The 7,197-nt window shown below is 45.3% G+C and overlaps 2 non-coding genes across 2 annotated transcripts; both read left to right on the top strand.

Annotated features, from left to right (window-relative positions):
* The first annotated feature begins 2,087 nt into the window (after positions 1–2,087).
* On the top strand, positions 2,088–2,278 carry LOC147270312 (U2 spliceosomal RNA). Its single transcript, XR_015117058.1, has one exon. It is a non-coding gene; the product is annotated as a U2 spliceosomal RNA (small nuclear RNA).
* A 776-nt stretch (positions 2,279–3,054) lies between these two features.
* Positions 3,055–3,218, top strand: LOC147270311 (U1 spliceosomal RNA). The gene has a single exon (XR_015116683.1). It is a non-coding gene; the product is annotated as a U1 spliceosomal RNA (small nuclear RNA).
* Positions 3,219–7,197: the final 3,979 nt, after the last annotated feature.

Here is a 7,197-nt window from a genome sequence, read left to right as displayed (position 1 = left end):
ATTACTGTAGCATCATTTTGGGATTCGTAGCAACTCTCACCACATCACTGTAGCATCATTTCTTAGGAAAGTAGCAACTCTCATTACATCACTTAAGCGTGATTTTGAAATTACTATCAACTCTCACCACATCACTGTAGCATCATTTTGAGCTTTGTAGCAACTCTCACTACATCACTGTCAGCATCATTTTAAGGTTTTAAGCAACTCTCACTACATCACTGTAGCATCATTTTGAGGTTCGTAGCAACTCTTACTACAAGACTGTCAGCATCACTTTGAGGTTATTCGAAACTTTCACTACATTACTGTCAGCATCACTTTGACTTTGTTAGCAACTATCACTACATTACTGTTAGCATCATTTTGAGTTTATTAGCAATCCTTAGAACATCACTGTAGCATCATTTTGAGTTCATTAGGAATTCTTACGACATTATTGTAATCATCATATTGAGGTTTTTCGCAACTCTCACAACATTACCATCAGCATCATTCTTTAATTAACAATTCTTCCTACATCACTGTAGCATCATTTTGAGTTTATTAGCAATCTTTACGACCTCACTGTAGCATCATTTTGAGGTTCGTAGCAACTATTACTACAATAATGTCAGTATTATTTTGACTTTATTAGCAATTCTTACGACATCACATTCGCATTATTTTGAGTTTTTTTAGCAACTCTTACTAGATTACCGTCAGCATCATTTTGAGTTCATTTGAAATTCTTAGAATATCACTGTCGCATTATTTTGAGGTTCGTAGCAACTCTTCCTTCATCACTGTAGCATCATTTTGAGGTTCGTAGCAACTCTCACTTCATGACCGTCAGCATCATTTTGAGTTCATTTGCAATTCTTCTGACATCACTGTCGCATCATTTTGAGTTCATTAGCAATTCTTACGACATCACTGTCGCATCATTTTGAGGTTATTAGCAACTATTGCTACATTACTGTCAGCATCACTGATTTTATTAGCAACTATCACCACGTTACTGTTAGCATCGTTTTGAGTTCAATAGCAATTCTTACGACATCACTGTCATCATCATTTTTAGGTTACTCGCAGCTCTAACCACATGACTGTCAGCATCACTTCGAGGTTATTCGAAACTTTCACTACATTACTGTTAGTATCATTTTGAGTTTATTAGCAATTCTTACGACATCACTGTCGCATCATTTTGAGATCATTATCAATTCTTACGACATCACTGTCGCATTATTTTGAGTTTCGTAGCAACTCTTACTACATGACTGTCAGCATTACTTTGAGGTTATTCGAAACTTTCACAACATTACTTTTAGCATCATTTTGAGTTCATTAGCAATTCTAATGCGGTTCGAGGCCACGCTGGTTCCCCGAGCGAGAAGGTGAGCCTTGAAAACGGCATCGGCCGAGCTTCCCGGGCTTTGGATACCCTTGTGAATTCCCCAAATGTGGGAATCTCAACTGCATAATTTCTGTCAGTGGGGGACTGCGTCCGCGCTCTCCCCTGTGATCGTGTGAAAAAACGAAAGAAAGAAAGAAAGGCCGACGACGGCGGCAACAACAACGGTGACTGCCTGTCCCGGCCAGTTGGCGGTCTCCTCTTATGCTGACCAGCCTGAGGAGACCGCGGAGGACGTAGCCTCGATGAGCTCCCAGTATCTCTCACACCTTCCAGCCCTAAATGAAGAGGGCAGGGTTTCTGCCACATTTAGTTGAGGGTCATGGTGTCCGACAAGCCCTGGGCTCAGGACAATACATCCACGGCTCGTCTTCGCAGTAAGTGGAATGATACCAGAGAATTCATGCATGGGAGGAGATCAACTTGGAAAACCCCGAGTCCAGGATGAGTCGCTGGCTTGTGGCTTTGAACACTGCTTTGTTTTACTTTGAGTCGCCCCACTAGCATAGCAGGGTGAAGGCACCGATTGCCTTTGCTTTGGATAGCAGTGGGGACAACCAGTGTGCCAGATGTAGTGTTTATGGCACTGCATTTTGTGTCGCCACCCAAAATGTTGCAGTTCCTGCCCACAGCCGCGGCCGGGATTGGCTGTACCGGGGGTGCTGGCTCTCACGTCGGGTGGCTGACAGGCATCGCTTCTCGGCCTTTTGGCTAAGATCAAGTGTAGTATCTGTTCTTATCAGTTTAATATCTGGTACGTTCCCTATCCGGGAACCATATATTAAATTGCTTTTTGGAACAGGGAGATGGAACGGGAGCTTGCTCCGTCCTTTCCACGCATCAACCTGGTGTTGCAGTATTTCCAGGAGTGGTGCAATGCCCCGCATTTCTTGTCGGAAATAAAACAAGCCTCCGCCAGGCACTCGCTCACCTGCTCCACCCAAAACCGGACCAGGGTTCTCCTCCTGCCCTGCAGCTTTTTCTCAACCTGCGGCCGCAATGGCCTTCCAGGAACAGTGCGGGCCCCTCCCCTTTTGTCAGGAGAAAATCCCGTGCTCTTCAGGCCAACTCTCGAGTGCTGCACATGAGGCCGGGGCTGGATTTCCGCCCGCGCTGCCGCTGGGCGTCAAGTTGTGGCTCCGTTTGCACTCCAGATAAGGATGGAGGTCCGCTGACGGCACTGCTCTCGGAGCCTTTCCCAAAAGGCTTTGGAATGCACTCTGAAAGACCTGAACCTTCAATGTGCGTGTTTTGCCCAGAGATGGGTTGTGAACTTGATGTTGAAATGTGAAACCCCAGCTTGCTGCCTTCAGTCTTTCGGAATTGGGCCGCTTGCGTTGACAGCTCTCATGGTCGCGACGCTCCATCCAAGGGTGAAAGCGGACGGAGATTGTTTTTTTTTACTGCGGGGCACGATGCGTGCGGTTAGAGGCCACGCTGGTGCCCCCAGCGAGAAGGTCAGCCTTGAAAACGGCATCGGTCGAGCTTCCCGGGCTTGGGATATCCGACATCTGGCATCGTTGTGAGAAACAAAGGGGGCTGCGCACGCAACAGATTGGCACAAGGTAGGAAAGATCAGGCGCTGTGTCGGCCTCCCTGCCTGTCAGTCAGAAGGCTGTGTCCCTGGAGCTCATGTCTGTTCCTAAGCTCAGCGAGTCATACTTACCTGGCAGGGGAGATACCATGATCAGCAAGGTGGTTCTCCCCGGGTGAGGCTCAGCCATTGCACTGGGGCTGTGCTGACCCTGGTGAATTCCCCAAATGTGGGAATCTCAACTGCATAATTTCTGTCAGTGGGGGACTGCGTCCGCGCTCTCCCCTGTGATCGTGTGAAAAAACGAAAGAAAGAAAGAAAGGCCGACGACGGCAGCAACAACAACGGTGACTGCCTGTCCCGGCCAGTTGGCAGTCTCCTCTTGTGCTGGCCAGCCTGAGGAGACCGCGGAGGACGTAGCCTCGATGAGCTCCCAGTATCTCTCACACCTTCCAGCCCTAAATGAAGAGGGCAGGGTTTCTGCCACATTTAGTTGAAGGTCATGGTATCTGACAAGCCCTGGGCTCAGGACAATACATCCACGGCTCGTCTTCGCAGTAAGTGGAATGATACCAGAGAATTCATGCGTGGGAGGAGATCAACTTGGAAAACCCGGACTCTCAATTCTTACGACATCACTGTCGCATCATTTTGAGATCATTAGCAATTCTTCTTACATCACTGTCGCATTATTTTTAGTTTCATAGCAACTCTTACTACATTACTGTGTCATTATTTTAAGGTTTGTAGCAACTCTTAATAAATTACTGTCAGCATCACTTTGAGTTTATTAGCAACTATCACTGCATTACTGTCAGCATCATTCTTGAATTCATTAACAATTCTTCCGGCATCACTGTTAGCATCATTTTGAGATCATTAGCAATTCTTACGACATCACTGTAGCATTATTTTGAGGTTAGTAGCAACTCTTACTACATGACTGTCAGCTTCACTTTGAGGTTATTCGAAACACTTACTACGTTACTGTAAGCATCACTGAGTTTATTAGCAACTATCACTACATGACTGTCAGCATCATTTTGAGTTTATTAGCAATTCTTATGACATCAGTGTAGCATCATTTTAACGTTAGTTTCAACTCTTCCTACATTACCGTCAGCATCATTCTTAGTTTTTTAGCATCTCTTACTACATCACTGTAGCATCATTTTGACTTCATTACCAACTCTTCTGACATCACTGTCGCATTATTTTGAGTTTAGTAGCAACTCTTACTACATGACTGTCAGCATCATTTTGAGGGAGTTCGAAACACTTACTACATTATTGTAAGTATCACTGAGTTTATTAGCAACTATCACTACATTACTGTTAGCATCATTTTGAGTTCATTAGCAATTCTTCTAAAATCACTGTCGCATTATTTTGAGGTTATTAGCAACTCTTAATACATTACTGTCCGCATCATTTTTAGGTTACTCGAAACTCTTACTACATGACTGTCAGCATCATTTTGAGGTTGTTCGAAACACTTACTACATGACTGTAAGCATCACTGAGTTTATTAGCAACTATCACTACATTACTGTTTGCATCGTTTTGAGTTTATTAGCAATTCTTACGACATCACTGTCGCATCATTTTGAGATCATTAGCAATTCTTCTGAAATCACTGTCGCATTACTTTGAGGTTAATCGAAACTCTAACCACATGACTGTCAGCATCACTTAGTTTATTAGCAACTATCACTACATTACTGTTAGCATCATTTTGAGTTCATCAGCAATGTGGGGCTTTGATTGGGAATTGTAAGAAAAATCACTGAATGAACAACACAAACACAGACTGTGTCTGAAATTCCACACCTGCACCCGACTCAGAATGAAAAACCAGTGTGGACTCAATTGTATCCACTGTCAATCCTGATTCTGGAGAAATTTCTTTGTGTGTTTTGATGGACGCGAGCCAAGCAGAAATTTCCCACAATGCAATAGGGCGGCGTTTGGTCAGTGTTGAGCAGGCGTCAGTCTGACAATGATGTCATATTATTGTGTCATCACCTGACCAGACCCAAAAGTAGGCTCAGGTATCAGTTTCTTCTCAATGCTAATGTCTGCTAGCTTAGTCTGCTACTTTGATGGCTCTGCCTGCTCAAAGGTCCAGACCCCTGGATGTGGTGGTTCCTACCTGAACGTAGATTCTGTCAGCTCATGTTGTTAAATCAACTCACCAGGAACACCAGTAGATTTCAATGGACTGACAATGAGTCTCATTGAATGGGTGTCTCGTCCAACGAGAAACAATCAGTCTCAGGTTGAAGCTCATCAATGAGTTCTTGTGGATCAGTGGCTTGCATGAATGAATGAGTTGGAAGACTTCTTGGAAATTAAAGAGGATTTAATACAATTAAGAAAACCCTTAAGACAGAGTGATAATTCCAGCAGAGTAATTAAGGCCCATATTGAGTAGCAGGTATGAATTAGCCTGGATTTATCTGAGCTTCAAGTAGACGGCTAAGAGGCAGGTGGAAAGGTGTGTAGGATGAACGATGGTGACCTCCAACCAAATGAAGAGGACTGAGTGGAGGCTGACCAGCTCTACGGAGTCAGGCGGAGTTTGGCAGCGAGACAGGAGTCCAGGCCTGAATCGGTGAAAACCAACGTAACCGGCTGACGTTCTCAGCTGGATTCTCCCATCGATGTACGACGCCTCTCCAACGAACTGGTGGGAGGACGGCCTCCAAAGCCTCCACCTCGTCGACCGTGGCTCCCGCTGAGATTCGCTCGATGAAGAAGGGAAGCGCGTTGATGGGCGACCCTCTGGTCTCAGGCTGCTGGCTGCCTGGACTAAGCTGCTCTTCTCCAACACAAAGGTGGCTTCTCTCTCTTCAAGGCTCACAGGAGGTCAAGAGTGTAGCGACCGTGAGCCGAGATCGATGATGAATTACAAAAACAGAAAATCAAAAAAATAAATTTGTGGAATAGAAAAGAAAAGGGGAGGAGCCGGACCAGCTGCTCTAGGAGCTCACACACAAAGGGCAGAAACAAGAAGCACTGAAGAGAGCGCCAGCAGTGGATGGTGCCACCACTGTTACAGTAAACTGGTCCGCCTCAGAGCAGTGACCTTTGACCTGTGAGGGGTTGTTGGCCAATCAGCACACTTTGCTGTCTTCAGTCCTTCTCAGATATCAACAAATGAAGCTGGTTGAACAGACAGCAATCATCATCACTCAGAGACATCACCTGGAGAGGAAGACTGCTCCGAGTTCTGACAATGACAGTGAAGAGACAAGGAGAGCTGGACAACCACAGACAGTGAAACATTCGGAACATCATGTTGATACACGCGTGTGTGTGTGTGTGTGTGTGTGTGTGTGTGTGTGTGTGTGTGTGTGTTCGTGTGTGTCAGAATCGGAATCAGAATCTTTTATTTTCGTTGTACGGGGGGGGGGGGGTACAATGACAATAGTGAGATAGAGCGCTCTTCCAGAGCCACTGTGCACCACAGAATGCAGATACAAAGAAAAGATAGAAAAGATAAAAGCAAGATAAAAGACACTGTTAGAACAGAAAGATCCATCAACCCACCAACCAGAGGTGTGTCTGGTACAGATGTGGAATTATTGGCTCACACAATGTTGAGGCAACTGGAAGAAGTCAAACAAAAAAGGCTGGTGTGATCCAGACCTTCATCAAAAATGGTGCTGGAGAACTGTTCAATGTGTCAGGACTTCAGAAGCTCCAATCCTCTCTAAGGTCCAGTGAGAGTGGAAGAGATTATAAATGAGAGAAGCAGGGCCCTCACTCAGAACTGAACCAGCTCAGTTGGGAGAGCCTTAGACTGAAGATCTAAAGGTCCCTGGTCCGATCCCAGGTTTCAGCAGAGGAGCAGCATTGACTTTACTTTCCAGTGGAGGAACTGCAGACATGAAGGAAACTAACATCTTGTCCTGTGCATTCTTGTGACATTCAGGACATTTTGGAGCCTCTTGTTGGATTTTGCCACAGAGAATCAGAGCCAATCAAAAGCATGGTGGACTTCAACATGGAGGACTGAACAAGTCAAGAAAGCATCAGTTTGACCTTCACAGGTGTTTCTGTTCCTGTCTCAATGCTGTAGAAAGAGCCTGAGGAGCTCAGACGGTAGAGCATCAGACTTTTAATGTGAGGGTCCAGGGTTCAAGTCCCTGTTCAGGTGCTGTGGAGGTTCCAGTGTTTGACAACATGGTACTAGATGAAGTTTAGTGTTGAACAAACTGTCATCATCAAAAGTAGAAGTGTTCTTGTCTTGCCACTGTGAGAC

The sequence above is a fragment of the Aulostomus chinensis genome, chromosome 1 (assembly GCF_037954235.1).
Source record: "Aulostomus chinensis isolate RoL2024-O1b breed Wild chromosome 1, RoL_Achi_v1.0, whole genome shotgun sequence".
NCBI lineage: Eukaryota > Metazoa > Chordata > Actinopteri > Syngnathiformes > Aulostomidae > Aulostomus > Aulostomus chinensis.
Note: the sequence above shows the minus strand (reverse complement) of the source record. Positions and strands in the feature narration are given on the sequence as shown.